This window comes from Mus musculus, chromosome 16 (assembly GCF_000001635.26).
Source record: "Mus musculus strain C57BL/6J chromosome 16, GRCm38.p6 C57BL/6J".
NCBI classification, from domain to species: domain Eukaryota; kingdom Metazoa; phylum Chordata; class Mammalia; order Rodentia; family Muridae; genus Mus; species Mus musculus.
This window is the reverse complement of record NC_000082.6, coordinates 87816756-87841133: the sequence shown is the minus strand read 5'-3', so window position 1 is coordinate 87841133 and position 24378 is coordinate 87816756. Positions and strand designations below refer to the sequence as shown.

Below are 24378 nucleotides of genomic sequence, written 5' to 3'. Positions count from 1 at the left end.
TCGTCGTCGGCTGCCACCAAGCGGCCTCTTTAGGCATTACAGCATCCTCCAACGTTTTAAATCCAAATACTTGCCCAGAGAAAAGCAGCCGTAAAAACTAAAATCTAGACTGTGTCCTGGGATCTCCCGTTAATTTACTCATCAAACAACACTCTGGAAATTTTTATTTTCCCCTTAATATTGGATTAGACTGAAAAATAGACATAATGGTTAGGTTGAATGAGCATATCTTATACAGTTTCATCTTACCATTCATTCTCACCGTCTTTTAAAATGTATTTAGTGAGGCTGTTTCTGTCCCTCCTCTAGGATAAAAGTCAAAGATCTCAGTCCTCTCTGGGTATATCAAATTCTGTTATATACTGGTTAGAACCGGCTTAGCAGGGCCAGGATCAAGCAGGACGCTGGTTGCTTGAGAAAGAAGGAAGCGTTCTCTCTATGCCTGCTTGGCACTTTAAATTCTTTCCATCTCGCTTGCTTCAGCTTCTGACCCTTCCATGACTGAGATCCGAGGATGGAAATGAAGGAATGAAATCTGAGTCAGTAATCTCTTGTCCTGGATTCTGTGTGGATTCTGGGGACATACTCCCTGTGGAGATCTCTGCCTATGCTTTCTCAGTCTGGGTGCTATGGACTGAAGTTTTGCCCCTCAGAATTCCTAGGTGGAAATCCTAACCCTTGATACAATGTTATTTAGAGATGGACCTTTGGGAGATCATCACTGTTGGCTATGACCATGAAGATGGGTTGTGGTCCCTGACCTTATACAAAGACACCAACACCATGACCCTCCTGGCACATATAGCGAGGGATGGCCATAGGAAGATACAGAGAGGAAATCGGTATCTTCTGTGGGCCAAACGGCAATCTCACTAACACCCGGCTCTGAGTTCTCAGCCTCCTGAAGTTGTAGAACATAAATTTATGCCGTGGAAGCCACCCAGTCTGTAACAGTCTGTGATAGTACCCCAACATGACTAAGATGCTTGGTGAGTATTTTTTGATCCTAGCTGGGTTTCTCACATTCTCTTCAGCTCCCAGGATACACCCTAACCTAAAGATCTTCCTGTTGGGATCTTGTCTTTCTGTGCAGCCTTCTTGGGCGAGACGCTAGCAGAACCCCATGCAACAGATGGCTCATGAGAATAGCACCTTGGCATTTTGTGTCCTAAGACAGATAGGCAGGAGCCAGTCCTAAGGCTTTTTGCTTCCATTCAGAAATTGACTGACCAGCCAGCCCTGTCTCTCAGTTCACTCCATGAAACCTATAAAGCATCATTTCCCTCTGGCCTTTAGGGATCAGCGTTGACATCATCTAAGTGTTATCTCCCGGGCTTGGGTTACCTGTTCTGCATGCAGTGGCCTAGCCCACAGGAAATCGCCATTCCTCCTACTCTGTCTTCACTGAATGAATGCTAAGGACTTCTGATGGTGGCAACAGGCTCAGTCTCAGCAGCCACAGCCTGGCGCCATAGCACTGCAGTCACACTACAGTAGAATGGACGCCATCCAAAAGTGAGAGGGTGGATCCGTAATGCTCACGGTCTCCTGTGAACCAGTGGAAGTTCAGAGACATGCTGTGTATTTGCAGGGCATGATGCATGTGTCCACTGAAAGCTGATCAAGTCACAACACCCAGCAATCCCCTTTCTGTTTACATATTTCCAGCTCTGCTCTCTTTTAAAGTTTGTAAACTTTTAAAGTTTAAAGTTTGATTAGACTGGCCACGGTACATTTGTTTGTTTGACTGACTGGTTGATTGACCAACTGACTGATTGATTGATTGATTGATTGATTTTAAATTAGCTGACATTTCAATGGGACACAACTTCATATTTAAGGTTTTGTTTTACTTTTATTTAATTGGTAGACAGCAGTTGCGTATACCCGTCTCACAACTTACATACAATGGCTATGTCCTGAAACATCCATCACAAGTTGAATACTTCCTAAATCAAAGACATATTTAACATACCTACGCTATCAACCATCACCGCTCATGTGCACGCAACTCAAAGAAGCCTGAGGTTTGGGCTGAGACCGCTAACACAAAGGCTATTTTAGAACATAAAAATGTTGACTACCTCATTACATTATTGGATACTACACAAGAGGTTGTTTATTCAATAAGTCTCTGTGCTCATCATTAGCATATGTTTACTGTGGGTAAAAATAAAGTGCAACCTTCACACCATCAGATAATTGGAAAATGGTGAAACCACCTCAAGACTGAAGCCATGTCTACTGTGTCAGCTTCTTTTGCCTGCGTTCACATGACTGGTACACTAGGAACAGAAGCTCGCCCTTACCGTGTGATACTGTGTAAGAAGGAACCAAGATGAAGCCATTTTGAATAAAACTTCCATTTTGAATAGGGGTCAAATAAAATTTAAGTTCCCAAGACCCCCCTGCTGTAGCTGACATCCTCCTTGGCAGACATAGGAATACTAGGCAAGTCTCCCCTCCACAGCGGTATCAACCAACCAATGAGAACAGGATAAATGTGCCACACAGAGAAATGTTCCCAGTGAAGGCCCCTAGCCCTGAATCCTGACTGGTAGAAAAATGTAACTACAGCTTAGCACAGATGTCTGTGGTTTTCAGGCTTAAAAGCTCTATAACACTCTGGCCTGAAGGGGATAGGGGAGGCAAAGTTCAGCACCCGATTTGACAACTGCACATTGGCGGGAGAAGCTCAGAATTCAGTTTGAAGATATAGTTTCTCCTACCAGGGTATCATATCTGCATGTCAATTAGAAGTCAAGTCTGCCATCAAATGCCAGCGATGGACTATATATAGACAGGGCACAAGATGGTTCATTGATGCAGGTGTCCACCACAGTGACCAACTTGCAGGAATTAACAAACCTCTCATTCCGTTCACACACTTCTTGTTCAGTCTCTCCTTGTGACGTTCGCAGACAGGTCAAGTCACAGCACTGCAGCAGCTAGAAGTGGCTTAGGAGAGGAGTTTCTTCCTTGATGAAAGCTGACTCCTAGGGTAGGGATCTCCAGTAATTTTTCTCTCCCCTTGAATACTCTCTTGACACACGTGAAGGGCTCTCTTTCCTCCTCTCCCACTTCTTACAGTTGAGTACCATCTTGACACCTAGAATACCACAGCACAACAGCAGCACTGCACAACAAAGAATACAAGGGGCTTAAGAGCCTCTACATAGGCTCAAAACTGTAGTGTGTCATCATTAGTTACAGCTGCCTCGCCACACCGAGGTCAGAGCAGCTCGTTGTCCTAGCCAATGTGTATGCATCCTTCTGGTCCACCATCCTCCATATACAGGTTTTACAAAGAAAAATTTTATTTTTGTATTTTTTAAATTGACATTGTATGGTTTCATCAGATATAATGCAATCTATAGAATATTGCATAGAATGACTGAATGTAATTCATTAGCAAGCGCATTGCCTCATAGCTGGTTTGGTGAGTGGGTTTTTTTGTTTGTTTTTTGTTTTTGTTTGTGTGTGGGATGGGATTACATTTATACTTTGGAAAGGAACAGTGAGGAGATGTGTGGAAAACATAAAAATTTAAACAAGGATTATGCATGGAAATAGTTCCAAGCTCTGCCACGCGTAAACCTAAGCATATGAAACCCTTGGCCCAGAGCAGTGCTCTAAGTCTGGCCGTTCTTCACAGCATCTCCATTCTGCCTGGAGCCTGCTGCAAAGACAAGGTGGACTTCTCTTCTAAATAACCTTGAGTGTGGATGCTGTCATCTGACAGAAAGGGTATGCAGGGTTGTCAGTTCTGTGACTTCACACACCTGCTGGTGTTTAAGAGTGGGAAAGAAAGGAGGGAGGTGTGGCCAAGTGCCAGATAACAGGAATTAAGAACACACTAATACAAAATCCCCAGATAATGAGGAGAAAGGGAAACTTTTTAGAGGCATGGGTTGTTGATGATGTTGTTGTTGTTGTTGTTGTTGCTGCTGCTATTATTCTTAGTTATTGTTCTTGCTGTTATTGTTGTTGTTAGTTATTGTTCTGCTGCTGTTGTTACTGCTGCTGATGTTTTTGTTGTTAATTATTGTTCTTGCTGTTGTTCCTGTTATTGCTGCTGCTGCTGCTGTTGTTGCTGTTGTTATTGTTAGTTATTGTCACTGCTGTTGTTGTTGTTGTTACTGCTGTTGTTGTTGTTATTGTTATTGTTAGTTATTGTTCCTGCTGTTGCTGTTGTTACTGTTGCTGTTACTGTTGTTATTGCTAGTTATTGCTACTGCTGTTTTTGCTGTTACTGCTACTGTTGTTTTTGTTGTCAGTTATTGTTCCTGCTGTTGCTGTTTGTTGTTATTGTTGTTGCTGCTGCTGTTATTGTTATTGTTAGTTATTGTCCCTGCTGTTGCTGTTGTTGTTATTGTTGTTGTTGCTGCTGCTGTTATTGTTATTTTAGTTATTGTCCCTGCTGTTGCTGTTGTTGTTATTGTTGTTGCTGCTGCTGTTACTGTTCCTGCTGTTGTTGTTGTTGTTTTCAGTTGCTTGAACTTGGTTTGGCTTGGTTGCACAGTGAGCCCTGACTAACCTAGTTTCCCAGGATTAAGGAACCAGTCTCTTACTCTTGGGGCTTCACCTTAAGCTTTGTTTTGTTTTTATGTCCCAAGCACTAAATCAGCTTTCATATGACAAACTTTCCTCCCTCCGTGAGTCAGAGAGGACACAATTCATTGTGTGCTCTCACTGGCAGGTCAGTTCTTCTAAGAACATGACCTGATCCAAATCCTGAGCTTATTAAAGCACCCTGTATTATTACAGGTGTAACAGTACAAAGTGAGCAGAAGCTATGGGAACTCCCTCACTAAAAAAGCCTGGGCTACTTCAACTGACCATCATGAAAGAAAATAGACTCGCTTCATGCAAAGAAAACAACATTCATAAATTTAACCTCATGCTGGAGAGCTGTCTCAAACTTTAAGAGCACTCGTTGCTTCTGCAGAGGACCTAAGTTCATTTCCCTGCGCTCACATCCAGTAGCTCACAACCATCTATAAACCTGCCCCAGAGGATCTGACATGTTCTTCTGGCCTCCCTGGGCATGCACAAACACACACACACACACACACACACACACACACTTAAACATAAAATATTTTCAATTCACCACAGTTATCCTCCTACTAGATAGAGAACTGTGGTGGTTTCAATGAAAATGGCCCCCATAGGCTCTTAGGAAGTGACACCATGGCTTGGTGGTGTGGGTATGGCCTCCTTGGAGGAAGTTAATCATTAAGGATGTGCTTTGGGTTTTCAAATGTTCAAGCCAGGCCCAGGGTTACCTCTTACTGTCCCTGTTGCCTGCTGATCCCGATGTAGAACACTCAGCTACTCCCCAGCTCCATGTCCGCCTGCATGTTCCCATGCTTCCCCAACATGATGACAATGGTCTGAACCTCTGAACTGTAAGCCATCCTCAATTCAATGCTTTCTTTTATAAGAGTTGCGGTGGTTATGTTGTCTCTTCACAGCAATGGAATCCTTAACAAGACAAGAAAGTTTAACTGAACATGGAAACACTGAAAGAAAGATGAAATTTCAAGACCTGTAAGTCATATAAAGTACTCAGAAATTGCTGGTTGTTTGTGAGCCTAGAGGCTGCCTGGGGCTGAGAATAAAGAAAAACAAACCTGGGTATGCCCTGTAGTTAAAACATTCCTGGGAACAGCTTAACCTTAAAGATAGAGAGAAATGTGAAGACATAACAGGGCTATCTGAACTGAGTCAACAACTCACAGAACTCTGACACCCTGCACGTACATGTAATTTTTCTGCTGATGTTTGAATAAGCCAATAGTGTGTCGCTATGCTGAATTCCACACCCCTAAGCCCCTTACTCCATAAAAACCCCTAGCTTCCGAGTCTCGTGGCCGACATCTGTTATCTCCTGTGTGGGATGCAAGTCGGTCCGGAGCTCCGTCATTAAACGACCTCATGTAATTACATCAAGGCCTTTTCGTGATTCTTTGGGTGCACGCTGAATTGGGAATTGAGTGGGGGTTTCCTCACTAGGTTCTATTAACACAACTCTGAAATTACAAGCATGAGACAGTAAAATGTATTAAATCCTGAGGATGCAGAGCCAGGGAGGAAAAAACACATTTGAAGTATTTTATATGCTGGCAATACACACCTACATGTAACATTTAAGCCAGAGTTCTCCATGGTTTGAGCCTTTCTGAAAATATATTTAGTACATAAATAGGAGCCTACTTATGCATTTGGTGACACATATTACCCTCAAACCCTTTGATAAATGAGTGCTCTCCTACCTATTAGTTTCTCTCCAGTTATTTGCAGTTAAATGAGTTTGTCTCAGAGATGTATTGGGTTTAGAAAGCAGAGCACAGGAAAAAGACCTGGATCTTTCTGTCATTTCTCTTTGCTTTTCTAGTAAACAGAATTTCTCTGGGTCCAGGAATACTGGCCCCCTGAAAAGCCCTAATGGGCCCCCAATGAGCTAATGGCAGGCCTTAGCTGTGCATTCCTTCTAACAATCTCCCAGGGGAATCATACACAGAAATCAACCTCTGATGGATTATAGACCAGCAATCAGGTCATTCCCCCACCATCCCTGTTACTTAGCAATAACTGGCCTGCCCTCGCACAGTACCATAAATTCAGCTCATTACAAAAATCCTTGGGAGCCAGCCCACTTGCTCCTGCCCCTCTTTCAACTCATCCAAGAGATAGGTCATTAACCTACAGTCTGCGGGAAGTGTGACCTTTAACCTCCACACGAGCTTCTCTCTACTCACAGAGTCATCGTGGCGTTTGTTTTCAAGCAAAATCCACCTTTAACGCATGTCCCTTCTGAACGATGCTAATCTTGAGGCACATTTGATGGCTCGGTTAGCCCTTCTGTTCGCATTTCCTCTTATTTGCTTGAGCCTTGAACCAATTACTCGCCCTCTTTGTAATCACAGCCATTAATATTCTCCTTGAGTGGTCTCTTTTCTCAGCCCGCTGCCTAGAAATTCCCTTGTAGACCCTGGCTCTAAAGGGCATATTATTTTACATTCATCCCTTGCAGAAATACATGTTTCTAAATATGTGGAGCAGTAAATTCAGCCCTGGTTGAAAAATATGATGAAGTAAGGGGGAATCCTTCTAAAGACAGTCACTGCAAACAAAACAAACAGAGGCCATCCTTAGCTTGGATGTGATTCATAAAAGGCTGGTGATGAGTTCCGACGATTTTATGAAGAATTGAGACCAATTGTTCACCTTGTTCCTTAAGGTTTTGGAAAAAAAATTAAAAAGACAAGAGGCAGCTCAGTTGCATTGTTTGCAAGAGAAAACATCATGACAGAAAGTGTTGTCAGGTATTAAAATTAGTTACCCAAGGAGACTTGGAAGCTCGTGCCCTTGAGTGGATGACATCGCGAGATGAATTCTTATGTGCCTGGGAGGAAGCAAGGGGGGGTGACTTTAGTGGCTTTTATAAGCCTTGCCCTATCTGATATTATTATGCCCAAGTGGCATACAAGTTGGCTCGCTCTCTCTCTCTCTCTCTCTCTCCCTCTCTCCCTCTCTTCCTTTCTCCCTCTCTCCCTCTCTCCCTCTCTCCCTCCATCCCTCCCTCCCTCCCTCTCTCCCTCTCCCTCTCTCTCTCCCCCTCTCTCTCTCCCTCTCTCTCTCTCTCTCTCAAGAATGGAAATGTGTGGCAGGGAGCACAAGAGCAATTGAATGCAAATGTAAACTGTCCTCATGAAATGCACTTCTTGACAAGAGGCTGTGGGAAACTTGCATCGTCCTCTGTGTATGTCACTGATGATTTCTGTTGGAGATTAATTCTGGCTGTACAGAATTAGAGCATCTATTAGGGTGTTGCAGTTATTTACAGGAGACATAAAAAAAATTTAACAATCACTTCTCATTTTATTGGGAGAAAAGAATCAGGCATTTGAATGGACGTGATTGCAATGATTTAAGAGCAAACTAATAAAATGTTCCCTTGTCAACCATTGAGAAGCTCATCCTGCCCTGTTGGAGTTATCTGTTCTTATTTAACCTCGTGAAATAAGGAAGGAAGACTCATTAGCTACGTATATTGGGGAGAAAACAGTGATGTGGTATTACAGGAGGTGCCTATGTTAATATGCAGGAACAGTGGAGATGATGACAGACTAAAGTAGAGCTGAAATTCTCAGAATGAACAAAGATGAAAGGTGCCAGTGTCTGCCACATCACAGGCAACTCCTTGCTTAAAGATATCATTTTGGAGTCATCTGTTTAAAATTTAGAGCAAATATTCCAGCAGGATCATAAAAGCTCTGGGTTGGAAAGAGTCTCCGTGATCATTTAGGTCAACAGCTGATCTGAGATTTAATCATGCCTGGAATTATCCCGTCCATGTAAATCATGTTAGCAAAGGATTAAGCCTGCAGACTACATGACAAAATTGTGTTGACATATGACGCAGCATCCATGTACTGAGCACGTAGAAGCCCAGCATTTTCCAACTCTATTATGTTTCTATAAAAGCATGGGATTATGAGCTCATGACAGTTTGGGGTGCCAGCTACACAGACATACCCTCCTGCAGCTGCAGACCCCGACTGGGAACATCTTTCACTTTGCTCCATGTGTTACCACCAGAGGGCTAAGGAAAGAAGTTACCAAAGGCTATGAAGCCTGGAGACCTAGGATAGAAGCAAACAGGACTGGAAAAGGAAGAAAGGAAAGAAGGAAGGAAGGATGGATGGATGGAAGGAAGGAAGGAAGGAAGGAAGGAAAGAAGGGAGGAAGGGACGAAGGGAGGGAGAGAAGAAGGAAAAAAATCAATGAAATGATTCCTTATGATAGTCTGCAGGGTCCCAGACATTACAAGAAAACCCACAAACTCAATCAACCTAAGCCCATAGGGACTCAAAGAGACTGAACCGCCAACCAGGGAGCCTGCATGGGACTGACCTAGGTCCTCCACACATATGTTTCAATTGTGTCACTTGATCTTCTTGTGGGACTCCTAACACTGGGAGCAGGAGCTGTCTCTGACTCTCTTTTCTACCTTTGGGACCATTTTCCTCTACTGGGTTGCTTTGTCTAGCCTTAATAGGAGAGGAGGTGCCTAGTCCTACTGCAACTTGATGTGCCATGGCTGGTTGATCAAGGCTGACCCTTTCTGAAGAGAAATAGAAGAGTGGATGGAAGAGCGACTGGGAGGAGAAGAGGGAGGGGAAACTGCAGTCAGAATATAAAATAATCAAAAAGAAAGAAAGAAAGAAAGAAAGAAAGAAAGAAAGAAAGAAAGAAAGAAGGAAGAAAGGAAGAAAGAAAGAAAGAAAGAAAGAAAGAAAGAAAGAAAGAAAGAAAAGAAAAGAAAAGAAAAGAAAAGAAAAGAAAAGAAAAGAAAAGAAAAGAAAAGAAAAGAAAAGAAAAGAAAAGAAAAGAAAGCAAGGGAAAGGCCGTAAAGAGTAGGATTAGAATGAATGTCACAAGGTCTGAGAAAATGCAGATATCCTAAAGGATCAGTAAAATAGATTTCTCTACCCTTTAGTTTCTTTCACATTTGTAACCTCCAGCTGTGTCTAGGCTGTGAAAGGAAGAGGGGAAGCTAGCAATGTATAACTGAGGTGTGATAGTCAAGGATGTGGCTTGCCTGTGCTTTCCCTATGTCCCAGTCCACCACTTACTTACTCCTGGAAAAGACTCCCTTGTGAAGACTGAGCGGCCTGCAGGTGGGTAACACCATACCAGGAAGATGTAGTTTCGGGAGATCAAAGGTCTGAAGGAATGAAAAGAAGAGAAAAGGTTGAAGGAGATAAATTTCGAATAGAAACAGAAAGAACATATTCTCTAGGAGCATAGATGCTCAGGGCTTGTGTGATGGTTTGTATATGCTTGGCCCAGAGAGTGGCAGTATTTGGAGGCGTGGCCTTGTTGGAGTAGGTGTGTCCCTGTGTCTTTAAGACCCTCATCCTAGCTGCATGGAAGTGAGTATTCTGCTAGCAGCCTTCAGATAAAGATGTAGAACTCTTAGTTCCTCCTGCACCATGCCTGCCTGGATGCTGCCATGCTCCCACCTTGATGATAATGGACTGAACCTCTGAACCTGTAAGCCAGCCCCAATTAAATGTTGTCCTTATAAGACTTGCCTTGGTCATGGTGTCTGTTCACAGCAGTGAAACCCTAACTAAGACAGCTTGGTACGTATTTCTATGACTGAGTCCTATCCACAGGACACAAGCAGGAACATGTCCCATCTGAGAGATGCAAGAGTAGGTTTCACCACCAACATTGTTCTTTCCCTGGCGACTGACCTTGGAAGTCTCTTGTCCCAGGCCATGACTGTATAATGGAGAAGCGCTCTCAGAAACGCTACCCTTTAAAGAAAGATAAAAAACGCATCTGGGAGAGATGCAAAGTCAATACAGTCCAGGGGCTTACGTGTTTCCAGAGCACAGCACAACTGACTGATGAATCTCAGTTCATCCATCTTGAACCATCATTTCAAGATAAGGAAGTTAGTGGTTACTCATATATGTCAAAAGCTCCCTGACTTAGATTCAGTACCTTGGGCATTATTTCAAATTCAAGTTAGAAATGATCCCAGAGACACCAGTTGCTATTAGAAGACATAACATGTTTGTTTGTTTGTTTGTTTGTTTGTTTTAATTTTCTAAAGATTTGCAAATTTTATATTCCCTTCTAAAAATCCACCCAAAACGATGCTAGGCCAGAGTACCTCTTTGTGGTCCTGACCTAGTTGAATGGCTCTGAGCTTGGCATGGGCCATCATATGCATAGGTGATTGGAAAGATAAGACATGTGAAATCCACCGCAAAATCCACTGTCTAGACCCTAAGAAGGCTCTCAGTCACGTGACGTGGCGTTGTCTTTGAAAGAATCCTCTGAGTAATTTGTCTTCCTGTCTCCACATTAGCAATAGCTGTTCTATAAAACTGAATATTACCACGACCCATTTTATCAGGTTGTTACAAAGATTAAATTAAAGCTTAAGTAGATTCCTGCATCAGAATGGGCATGAAATATAAATGTGCCATTGTTAGAACTTTTAAAACTCTAGTCCTGTAAAGTATAATAATGCTCAACATGTTTTATGACAGAGGAGAGACTAAACCTGAGCCTCCTCACCAGCAGTCGCCACTGACTCCAGCTTTTCTCTGTCTCTGTTTCTTGCCATCTTCTTCTGTGATTTATGACTCTGCTACATATTATATATTTCTATAAATGGACCTAAACTCTCTCCAGAGCTAGAGATAGATAGATAGATAGATAGATAGATAGATAGATAGATAGATAGATAGATAGATAATAGATAGATAGATAGATAGATAGATAGATAGATAGATAGATAGAGAATACACCTTCAATTCTTTATTTAACCTTTGCTGAAAATCCTACATACAGAATTTTCTCCACTACAGTGTCTTCTTGCTTTCCTGGTGTTATTAAAGAGGTAAATCTTAGCACCCACCCCAAGCAGAACATGAGCTTGGTACCAGCTTAATAACCTAAGCTTAACTCTTAACATTTCACTCCGAAAGGGTCATTGAGTCATCTCGCCTGCACACACAGGGTTGCTACAGAGCACCAGGCACTTACCTTGTTCATGAGTTGAGATATGCAAGGATGCTCTCCGGATGAAAGTTATGACTGCCATTTTCCAGAAACTCCATCGACCAGTGTTGTGATAACATATCAATGGAAATGCAGTGTTTAAGTTCATCGGAAATTTTGGGAAGCTTCTGGGTGGCTGAGCAGTTAAAACCTTGTAGCTTGTTCAGAGGGCTCTGGTTTGATTTCCACTATCCATGTGGCAGCTTGCCATTTTCTATAATTCAACTTTGGTGGGACTCACACCCCCTTCTGACATCTTGAGGCACTGCATGCACATAGTGGACTTACTCAGAAAAAACAACAACAACAACAACAACAAAACCTATGGGGTACATAACCATAGTAACAAATGAACTCAAAGCACTGTTAGTCTGAAGCTCACCGAAAACTCAGTAATACTCAGTTTTGTTTCCCAGTCATTTGCTTGACCTTTGGAACCTGTTCATGAATAAAGCATGACATTTTCAAGCTTTCAGAATCTTCATAATTTGAGTCGATAGGCACATGTAATGATGCTATATTACTAAACATGTTTCATTTTGTTCAGAGCCTTCACTAGAAAGAACAATTACTGGTTGAGTTTCCGTATTTACTATTTGGCTCTGTCCTAAGCCATTATCTAACTGAGGCAAGCCCTATGACTAACCTCACTGCTGGTTCAGAGCCCATTCTATGGTAGACATCTTCAATATTCTAGATGGTAATATGCACATACATAACATGTACAGAAAACAATATTTCTAGTATGTATGAGTAACACTACTATTAAAACATAATAGAAAGACCTATTTATAGTAGCAATAACAATACCTATAAAAGGGATAAGATTATCTGGAAATAAAACTAATAAGGAGTCTTCAAAACAAATAAAAGATGAGTATATATTTCTGAACAATTCAAAGTCTTTGAATAAATGAAAAGACTTACTGTGTTTGCCAGTTACAAAAAGCACAGTGAAGACACCAATTTTTCTTATGCAACCTCATAAAATTAATTCATAAACAATCCCAATAAGAAAATTGAAAAAAGAACCTTGGTCGAAAATATATAAGCTAATTTTAAAAATAATAATGATAACTTACTAAAAATAGTAACTGGGAAATCTCTAAAAATTGATCTTATAAACCAACATGTGTTTTATGAATTATTGGTTTCAATGTATATTCTATTATATAGTGTAGGGGTAACAGAACAGTCATGTGAAATAGATGTGTTTATATTCGTGCATTCTATCAAAGGACATCTCTATAGGGCTTTAGAATATTTAGATGTAAAGGAAATCACAGGATAGTTGAATTCCCTCAGAAACTTAAAAGAGAGCCTAAGAGCAATGAACAGAAATGAGAAACTGATAAGAGAAAAAGGTTGCTAGATTAAGTCACATAAGATTAATTAACCTTGCACTCAAAATACCATAAGGAAAAATGCGAAGCAAATATATGTAGTTCCTACAAGAGCAAGGGGGTCACTCAATGAAGAAAATCTAGAAATTAAAAGAAAAATAACAAAATATATTTTTATAACTATGAAAGGACATCTTGAAAGAAAACATACTTGGTGTATACTTTGTATATTTGTATTTCACCAATATGATTGATTGCCGTTTCAATTTCCTATTCTTGAATAATTATCATGAGCTTAATATTCTTATGAAGCATGCATCTATTAGCTTTGAGTTCCAATTGGTCAGGAGGGTAAGCATAGCTTAACTGGGTCCTTGGCTCATGACTGCAATCAAGTGATTCATGGTACATAGGTAGGTATAGACACACTATCTACTTGCACTGTCTTCTGTAAGAAATTGTGTATATTTTCAGAAAGAAGCAATGGAACCATTTTTTCGAATTTTATAAATGGATAACTGCAAAGAAAGGATTTGGAATGGGACCAAGGGTTCTCCATGAATATTGTACTGCTTCTGCCACTGTTGTGTGCCACCGAGTCCTTGACAAGAATGAGATGGCTCAGTGGGTAAGAGCACCCGACTGCTCTTCCGAAGGTCCGAAGTTCAAATCCCAGCAACCACATGGTGGCTCACAACCACCCGTAATGAGATCTGATGCCCTCTTCTGGTGCGTCTGAAGACAGCTACAGTGTACTTACATATAATAAATAAATAAATAAATAAATAAATAAATAAATCTTTTTTAAAAAAAAAAAGAAGTCACTGAGAGGGAGAAGGCTTATCTGGCTTTTATTTCGAGGAGATACGGTTTACCTGGACAGGAAATATTCCACACTCAAACCACAACAAGCAACTTTTTGTATCATTTGCACTTTTGAAACATATCAACATATTTTTTTCCTAAAACCTAAATTTATTGTAGCTTAATTGTTGAATGGATGGGGACGGGGGAAAACAGTGTCGCAGTGGGTATGTGTTTCAGATGCAAATGAGGGCAGGGGAGTGAGATGGTACCCTCAGTTCACCTGTCCTTAGAGGACGGAAGGCCAAGCAGAACTTCACATGGCATCAAAAGCTACAGTGATGGCCCTGCCTCCAAGAACTTGACAGACAGTGGTTGCTGCAACTTCAAAGAAACTGTGTGCCGGAACACGTAGTCTGTGGGGAAGTAAGGAATTCTGATCTTGATAAATGTATTAGTTATACCAGATGGTCACGTATGAGAAAGGGGGGCAGAGGCCAGAGAATTCTTTCGAGAAGCCCATGGAAGCTCTTTTAAATCACTTGTACTTTGTATTTTACATAAATGCCTCATTTGATCACTCTTAAAACGGCTTGAAGAATATGCCAGATGAAGTCTATATTAGTTTTCTGTGGCTGGTATAGCAAATTATCACATAATTAATGGTTAAAAATAACTGAAATCTGTCCTTTCATACTTCTAAAAGCCAGCAATCCAGGCCCCAAGTCTGTGCCAGGCTCAATGCTCAACACAAGTCCACATGAAAGGATGGTCACCAATGGCTAGATGAGAGGTTTCAGCAAGCATCCCATTTCTCTGACTAAAACAGCCATGCCCCATCATGGTTTGGGAAGCCACCGATGAGGCATTACTCCTCATGGAAGAGCTTTTGACAGGGAAAGAGTAGCCAAGGAAAGGGGTGCCATTTTCTTAAGAGGTATAAACAGTGGTTCTTGCCTGAATATTTTGAGTAATTCCTTATGCAAGACTCCTTACCCAATTACAAAAGGAAGTGTAATTAAACTCAGTGTAGAGAGGAGAAGGAGGAGGAGGCAGAGACAGAGAGAGAGAACAAGACATGAAATAGGAAAAAGATGTTAAGAAAGAGGAGAAGGGTAAAGGGGGAGGAGTTTGGATATAATCACAATGCATTATACATATGTATGAAACTTTAAAAAGAATTTTTAAAAACTTCCCCCAGGCAAAAACATTAAAAGCCATTCAATGTTTCCAGAAATCCATCCCACACTTTCTTTTCTATAATTTAAGCCCATCCCACGTGCTTTGCTTTTCATATGAGCACTTAAATGTACACTTGTGGCAGCCCCTTTCCATCTCTTCTAAGTCTCTTTTATATATTTATATAGCAACCATTTCACACCTTATGGCAACTCTGGCTGGCCATCCTTCTCTGTAGTGTAAGAGGTCCTCAGGGAACATTCCTTCCTGAAAGCGAGACCTAGCTAGAGGCAGACAAGGAAATCTACACAGGCACTTTTATACAGGAAGAGAGTCTAAGGCATGTGCCTCTGGGGTTGCCGGTGAAGTCTGTATAGCTCTAGACCAACCCTGACAGTCAGTGTGGACTCTCTAAAGAAAGTTGCAGCATATGAAACCAAACTACAGTAGACAAAGGGGAAAACCAAATCTTTAAACTTCATATAAGAGTCAAGAGAGCATCCCATATGAAGGTAAAGGACAAGCAGGCCAACCATGCCATTGTCATGCCCTACAAAATGGCTAGCAATCATGCCAGAAGAAATAATTCCCCAGAACTCATCCAGGTTATGTTAGCTTGTGTAATGGGGACAACATATCCAAGAAAGGAGGAAAGTCTTTATTCAGCTGATGGTTTCAGGGACTTGAGCCTTTGTCACTTTGGGCCTGTGGCCATGCCACACATTATGGAGAAGTTTGTGTTAGAGGCAGGTGTCTGTCTTATGGACACCAGAAAGCAAAGAGGGAGTACGAGGTTCAAGTTCCAACATCTCTTTCAAGAACATGGCCCAATGGCTTAGCTTTCTTCTCCTCTGCCCCTAGAGGTTCCTCAGCCCCAGGAGCAACACAGCCTGGTGACCAACCAAATCTTTAGCATCTGAGCATGGGTCAAGAGACATTTAGGGTCCAAACCGTAGTAGTTGTCTTGTTGTTGCTATCTGTAGAGTCTACTGACTGACTTGTTGAAGTTAATCAATGACCTAGGTGACTCCTTACTTGCTAATCGATAAGAAATGGCTCATTTTCTACTGATGAATGATGCAACTCAAGAAAAATCCACCACAGAGCACAGTCTGAAATAACAAGCACTCTTCATCTTTCTTCATCTGCATGGTACCCAGCATATGTAGCCACTGTTAATTCCTATGTGGCTGGCACACAGAAGCGCTTCTAAGTTATTTATTATCTTCATAAGTTAAATGTAAAGGCCTCGAGGTAATAAGTGGTTACCATAATGATCAGTATACCATGGACCACTTGTCCAAGGATTGTTGGTCCATCTTATTCGGTAGACTCAAGTTCTTTCTATGTGAATTCCTCTCTAGTCAGAGTCTCTCATACTTACCTCTTGCTCCCTGTGGGAAGAATAAACCACTGGGTTTATTGCCATAAATTATACTTAAACAGAATATTTTGGAAGCCTTCCCCGCTGATATTGTTTCAAATTGCTATGAAGCAAGGGCTGGGTGTGCTGCCCAGGCATTTTCACAAATGTTTACAGCTTCAGGACCCTCGGCCGACTTGAACTTTTGTCCTGGCCTCTCTTCCTAGACAAACTAGCACAGCTTTCTCACGCTTCTGCGCTTAATTTCTGTTATCAAAATGTGTACATTTGGACATGTGCTCATCACAGGTTCGAAAATTCCAAGTTTCCTAGCTGGTTTTCAAGTGATGAACTGAAGCTTGCAGATGCAGTGGCGGTCACAGTGCACTGAAGGTGTGAGTATGAGCCATCAAGGTCCAGCCTCTCCCTTTCAAGGCCTATCACAGATGCAGTGGCTCTCAACTGTCCTAATGCTGCCACCCTTTAATTCAGTTCCTCATGCCCTGGTGACCCCTCCAACCACAAAACTATTTTTATTTCTACTACATAACTGTACTTTTGCTATTGTTATGAATCCTAATAAAAAAGTGTGTTCTGTTGGTCTTATGTAACTCCTATGAAAGGATTGTTTAACCTGATGGGGATTCTGAACCAAGGACTAAGAACCTCTGCACAACCAGTCAGACCCCCTGAAGCTCCCAGGGACTAAACCACCAACCGAAGAATACACATGGAGGTACCCATAGCTCTGGCCACATATGTGGCAGAGGATGGCCTTGTTGGGCATCAGTGGGAGGAGCAGCCCTTGGGCCTGAGGGTGTTTGATGCCCCGTGTAAGGGAATACCAGAGCGGGAAAACAGGATTGAGTGGGTGGGTGAGGGAGTACCTACCTACAGGCAGGAGGAGGGGGATGGAATAGGGGGCTTCTGAAGGAAAGACCTGAAAAGGGGAAAACATTTGAAATGTAAATAAAGAAAATATCCATTAAAAAAAAGAGAGAGAGGAAAATTAAAAAAAAAAAAGAACCACTGCACAAATGGCTCTAGGAACTATTACATCCATAAGTGAGTTCACCATGTCCATAGCCACAGCATAAAAAAAAAAAAAAAAAAAAAAAAAAAAAAAAAAAAAAAAAAGCCTCAGTAAGCAAAGCTGGCTGTTACAGCAACCCGCTCTGCCTGAACCTGAATCCTCCATTCCCCAGGAGGAAACCTTTCAACAGCACACCATCCCTTTAAAGGGGAATGTGTGACTCCTGAGATGCTGCAGAAATAGATACGGTGGCACAATATACAAGGCTTTGTGCGTGGACAGTTAACACACAAGTGATTGCCACATTACATAATAGTAGGCCCTACAATGGAGACAAGGAAAGAATAAGTGGAATTGGACCTATAAGTGATATGCCAGGAATAAATACAATATAAAAATGAACAGATTCGACCCTGCACAGCAGTTAGTATTCCTCAGATAAGACAATTCGTTGGTGAAATGACACTATTATGTACCCTCAGGGCTTTAGTAAGTTAGCTTTGCTGTGTGCTGGTTAATCTTTACTGTCAACCCAATGGGACTTACAATCACCATGGAAACCAATATCTAGGTGTGTCTGTGAGGCATTTTCTAGATTAGCTTAACCAGGGTGAGAAGACCCACAATAAATGTGGGTGGTACCATTCTATGGGCTGCAGTCCTGGGCAGAGTCAAGAACAGAAGGGAACTAGGCATCAGTATCTTCCCCCTCCACCTCTGACTGTGGATGAAGTGTGTCCAGCCACCGCAAATTCTACCGCCATGCTCTCCCTGCCTTGATGGAAGGCAACCCTCTCTCCCTAAGTGTTTGGTTTGGTTTTGTTGTTTCCATGTGTGGCAGGTATTTCATCATAGCAACAAGAAAAGAAACATCATGCCATCCTTTTCAATGAAGACATCAATGCCAATTGAAGAGAAAATGATGGGGTAGACTATCTCTCCATGGTGCCTTGCAATAGGTTGTAATTGCCATTTCTCTAAGCGGCCGTCACTTAGGCAACAAAATTTGGAGAGTGGCCTAGGTAGGTTTCTTTTTTTTTTTTTTTTTTTTTTTTTTGTCCTGAGCATACATTTAAAACAAATAATGAATAGATGGATAGAGAATTTGATACATAAACTGCTGAATTATGCTCATGTTTACTGAATGGCCTTCTGACATATTGGAACATATCATTTTTGAACTGTGTTTCATCCATTTATCCACAGATGTTTTTCTTCTAAAATAGGACTCTAAACTTCAGAGGGACCTGGACCGTTATGGGTAAGAAAAAAAAAGAGTAGTAACATCAAACTGCCTCATCCCATTGTGTCACTACTGCAAGCTGTGAACATATTAAACTTCTTTATGGTTTAGTTTCAATATGCTTAAAATGAGAAAAGCAATGCCCGGCTCCAACAAGATGTTCACCATTCTTAGCAATGAAACACTACTTGGCCTTTGTAAGTGCTTGATAAGTGTGTTTCTATCTTCACACTTCACTGACATGAACACCCATAATCATCATTCAGTAATTATGTCCAGATATAAAATATCACTCATCCAAAAGATATGTTAGTTAATTTTTCATCATTGTAAAAAACAAAAACAAAACCAAAACAAACAAACAAACAAAAACAAAACACCAGGCATAAGCAGTCTAAACAAGAGGACTTGTTTGGTTCATGGTCTTATCATGCTTTAGTTCATAGCTGGCTTGATTTCTTTCAGGTCTATGACAAGGCATAAACATCATTAAGGAAGGGCACAGAGAAAAGCTGCTTGACTTGTGTCATCCAGGATGCAAGGTGTGGAGAGACTAACAACAGGCTCTACCCTCCAAGACATAATCTCGGTGACATAGTTCCTCCCACTAGTGCTCAGATCCTAGTTTCGAATGTATCCAACAATGGCATTGCATTCCTACCTTGTCAGCAGATTAAGCCGGTAATGCTGTTGTAGCTTCCTGACACAATGACCTCTCAATAGCACCACCAGATTCTGACTAAGCCTTTGACCCAAAAGCCTCAGCGGAGCATTCTGTAGACAAGTCACAGCATCGTACAACACAGTGTTGGCACACAGAGGAACGCAAGTCTTTTCACATCTATCCCTAGTCATTTCCACCATGGTGTACTGCTGGTATTCTTCTATACGGTAACAGACCACAGCACTTCCTGCTATATGGAGTTCTTGTCATATAGATGCCTTATGAAAGAAAGGATCTATAAATTAGAAGGCCCAATGTCACCATTGTAGAAGTCTCAAGGAGAGAATATCTAGGCAAAAGAATTGCTCTGATACTGGGAAAAGGAATTTTTTCTTAGCAACTTTGTCAGAAAAGATGCTGAAGATCACCAGCAAGGTGGCACGTGCCTTTAATCCCAGCACTTGGGAGGCAGAGGCAGGTGGGTTTCTGAGTTCGAGGCCAGCCTGGTCTACAAAGTGAGTTCCAGGACAGCCAGCTATACAGAGAAACCCTGTCTCAAAAAAAAAAAAATTGATTGCTGAACCAAGTCACTTCCATGTAACTTAAGCATTTCTGTAGCAGCCACAAATGACAGTAAATGCCTGTAAAGCCAGAACTCAATACACTGAGGCAGAAAGGTCAAGAGTTCAAAGCTAGCCTAATCTTTAGAGGTAGCACGGCATGCAATAAAATATATAATTAATATAGTTTCCATCATATAACTGTACACTGGGCTATAGTTATGGTACCCAAAACAAAATCTTCCTTTTACTAGATGAGAATAGAAGATAACATAAATTATCATATAGTTATAATATTTATATAATGACTAAGAGCATTAGCTATGCAAGAAGAAGAAGCTAAAAAAATGAATGAAGCAAGAACATATAATTTGATATTTGGGGTGTCAGACTTGAATTTTATTTCTTACACAATTGTCTGAGAGCCAATAGAGACATTGGGACAAGTAATGGCAAGTAAGCCCACCATGAGATTGGTTGTTAAGAAAATTAACTTTCCTTGACAATGAGCAGAGACTTGCAAAGTAAGAAGCGCTTTACTCCTACAAAACACCAATGTACGTGAAGATCTCATTCAAACTCAGTCTCGAACCATGAATAAAATAGTTTGTGAGGCTCTGGCAAGAAAACCAGTAACACGTTTTAGAGGTATATATTCTCCTGGTTCCCACAGAAATTCAGCAACAACAAAATGTACCTTGTTCATATATACTTTATAACCCAAAATTTTACATAGTAAGGAAAAAAAGAAGACATCAGAGATTTCCCAATTATTCCTCAATTCTTCAGGGCCAATACTATTCTTCCACGTGAAGTTGATTGAGCATAAGTTCTTTTACATTAGAAATCAGAACTTCATATGAAGGACATCTTGACCCCATAAAATACATTAAAATCTATGTATTTAAGTTCAGAATGGCTTTTCTTTCATTCCCATGGGTTTGAAAAGTCATGTTGAGGTATATTTTTAAAGATCCATACTGGTCCAAACAAACAGAAAATGTGAACACAATATCTCATTTTTAAGTTCTAAGCTTTAAATATTCATCAACTGGTGGCAGCAGTTACTTATCCTCATAGGTCATAGATAGGAGGTAAGCATTGGAAGGGCTCGTCTCACCTCTAGTTACCATGATAAAACATCCGGACAGAAGCATCTGATGAGAATGGGTCTATTCTACATCACTGTCCATTATTGTGGGGAAGGCAAGCAGAGAACTTGAAGCAGCTGGTGACGCCCACAGCCAAGAAAGAGCAGCATACCCGTACACTGCTTAGCTCAGCTGGTCCACACTTACACATTCAGGACTCAGCACACAGGGATGGTAGTCCTCACTTATAGGCTGACTCTTCCCACATCAATTACTACAATCAGGGCAAACCACCACAGACATGCCCACGGGCCCTTTCAATCTACCACAGACACACCCACGGGCTCTTTGGATCTGGATCCTGCTTCATCGGGGTGCACGTTCCTCTGGGTGGCGATCACAGTTACCATCTTTGAAAAACATTCTGGGTTACAGCCATTCTTCTTTACTCTCTGTAAAGAAGAGTTCTTCATTACTTCATTCTTCTTTACTCTTCTTACCTCTTGCCTCCTGATTACCACATGGGAGGCCGGGAAACGCTACTCATTTAGTACAATTGTTTTCATGGAAAAATAATCATTTCTTTGTTTCCTTGACCACATTTTCCTGTGGCAGACTCCCCGCTCCCCTGAAAACTTCAGCCCTACCAGATTGCTTCATGGTAAGTTACTGCTTTCTGCTTCACCTCAGATACACATGTGTAGGAGTTTGTGTGCATACATATGTAAAATATGACAAGATGCTCTACTTTAAGTTTGTTCTTTTATTTTCACCTTCCTCTCAGGTCATCAAAGTGTCTTTCTACATGGAACATACTTTTCTACTGAAAGAGAAAAACCCCACTGATTGAACAGGTGTTCTCTCTGTTGCCCTGTTGGACACAGGGTCCACAGTATCTGAGGAATGTCAGCAATCTTAAAGAAACTTGGATCACACATAAGCACTGAAGGCACAGAGAGGAGCCAAGTACACAGGCAACTCAAGAGAACAGCGGAGAACCAAACATGCAGAACAAGGTCGATGAGCAGTTACTGGAAACCAATTGATAGAGTATCAATTACATATCAAGTTATAAAGAAACAACTTGAGTGTTTCAAGAAAATACCTATATTATCAGTAGAATTTAAACTAGCAAAAGGGGAAAATGGTGGGGTTTCCTTTTTATACCCATTACATTATAGTCCGTGCATTATCATTTAATTTTGTTCAAATATGAGTTTGACTTTCTACTGAATTATATTACCACAGAACTGAAAAAGGATCACTGCTAAGTGAGCAGATCCTCAGACATGGCTCCTCATCGTGTGCTCGTCTGGTATAGATCAGAATAACCATTGTCGAGTTGGAGAGCGCAAGTCTTCAGGTGTCTCCCTCCACTGAAGCTCAGCACTGATGGAGACAGGTAGTCACACTTTGCAATTAATCAGGAGCCCATCAGGAAGACAGAACCCAGATTTGCTCATTAAACACCAATAGATTTCTTCCAAAGCCTTAACACCTTCCCCCATTATCAAGCAAGAAAATTAAAAAACCAAGATTGGGTAGTTTAAAAAAAAAGGGGGTGGGGGGGGTGGGGTAAGGGATGAACAAATGAACTCAAACCCAACAGGGTCCTCAGGAGGAAAGACTCTTTACAGCAATGTTCAAAGGAAGCATAAAATAAATGCCTCTGCATTGCAATGTACATATACAACGCACTGGGATTAAAATGCATGTTTCAGTAAACATCAAGATTTATTATGCTGTTAGAAACGATTGACTAAGGTGAAAGTCAATACATCTCTATGTTCACCACAACGAAATCAATACCTGTTTAATAATTTACCAAGACTCGTGGGATTTAATGTATCTGATGGCTGTGAAGTGAAATAAAACCCCTACCCTTTCTTCCAGTCATACTTGATAAAGCACTGGATGCCACATCCATAGCTCATGCTCCTCGCACCCTGCCTTCGTTGGATGAGGCACCGGAAGCATCAGCTTCGCCAGAATTGAGGATGACAACTTTGAAATTTGAGCAAGGAGACCAGACTAACAAGAAGAGCCTCGGGGAGACAACACTTATTAGCAAGGAATTTGGTGTCACAGACGAATGTGGGCATCTGTGCCTGTGACTTAAATAGCGGCCTCCTCCTGACAAATAAAACTTCATCCAATCTACTGGGCCCCCAAATTGCCTTATATTGATTGCATGTTCATTCTTTCCTAGTTCCCTGCATATCTCCAGAGATAAATAAACGCAGGTTAGGCAAACGCTCAGCAATCTAAATCTCAGTCTAACGGGACTTAGAATCAGTGCGCTCACGCACGCTCTCTGCTTTAGGATCACCTTAGTGTTTGTTTACACTTAAAGGAAGCCAGAAACAAAAAGAATGCCAGTCCCCTGCAGTGCAGCCACAGCGATTCATCTATAAATCAGAAGCTGAGCAAGTAGGACTCATCATTAAAATCACTGAACCTTAATCCAAACCAGAGGCACTCTGTGCTGGGTTATGAGGATGCGTGGGCTGTGTTTTCCTGATGAATATGCAGAGTGTGTCTTCCTAGAGCTTCTAAATGGCATTAATAAGTCAAATTCTGGAAGGTAAACAGAGGTCACAGCAACCAGCAGACTGAGCAAAGCTGGGCTCCGTCCAGAATGTATTTCTAGTGATGAATCGTTGAAGAAAATGGCCAAACGGCTGTTAGCTGTAACTACAGAAAGGAGATCTGGCTTCGCTTTATGAAGTCCACCAAGGAAAATAATCCATGAATAAATGCAGGCTTCAGAGAAGGATGCTGGAGAATATTCCCTGATGCGGACAGAGAAGGAGAGTGATCTCCACGGACACTGACAATACCTGAGTCAGGATGGAACACATCAAAGCGGCCTCGGATTTGGTGAATGCCACAGGAGGAGGAGAAGGAAAGGCAGTAAAGACTTCATGCCACCTTGACATAAGCAGTCCTGCTAGTGACTGAAGTGACTCTAAAAGCACCCAACTGTCTCATATCGCATGCATTATGATGAGGAATATCCATGGTGGTTGGATTCTTCAAGTGCATCTATTTTCAATGGGTCCAGATAGAACAGAAAACAATAAATGCAGTCTTTCCAACCAAAAGAGCTTCTCATATCCACCTCTGCATACTTTCTAGCACAAGTGAACCCAATGAAGAGCTAATGGGATAAAATGTACAACTTGTAACTTATTTTACTAGTTGCTATACTAAAATACCCAGCAAAACAATCCAAGAAAGGAAGGGGTTACTTCAGGCTTACGGTGTAAGGGGATACAGTCTATAACGGCAGGAAGGGCATGGTATCCACAGTCAGGAAGCTAAGAACAAGCAGGAAGTGGGGCCGGACTATAAAACTTGAAAGCATGCCTCCCAGTGACTAGCTTCACCAGCTTCCCAGTCAGCGCCATCACGGTTCAAAGCCAAGCGCCAATAGTGACATTCCACACCCAAACCACAGTGCCACTCAAACATCACAAATCATAAAACCTGCATCCTTTGCTCAC

At 41.5% G+C, this 24378-nt stretch overlaps 1 long non-coding RNA gene across 6 annotated transcripts in view; it reads right to left on the bottom strand.

Annotated features, from left to right (window-relative positions):
- 2810407A14Rik overlaps nucleotides 1-17184 on the bottom strand; it is a 48234-nt gene extending 31050 nt beyond the window's left edge. The window contains exons 1-7 of one of the 6 annotated variants that reach the window (XR_876212.2): nucleotides 11578-12407; nucleotides 9645-9736; nucleotides 8545-8672; nucleotides 7349-7411; nucleotides 6765-7240; nucleotides 5289-5487; nucleotides 1822-3109 (exon numbers count right to left, since the gene is read on the bottom strand). This is a non-coding gene — a long non-coding RNA (RIKEN cDNA 2810407A14 gene). Of the gene's footprint in view, nucleotides 1-1821; nucleotides 5488-6764; nucleotides 7241-7348; nucleotides 7412-8544; nucleotides 8673-9644; nucleotides 9737-11577 lie in introns of those variants that run through there. The other 5 variants (XR_876213.2, XR_876211.2, XR_876214.1 and 2 more) reach the window with 5 other exon arrangements.
- Nucleotides 17185-24378: the final 7194 nt, after the last annotated feature.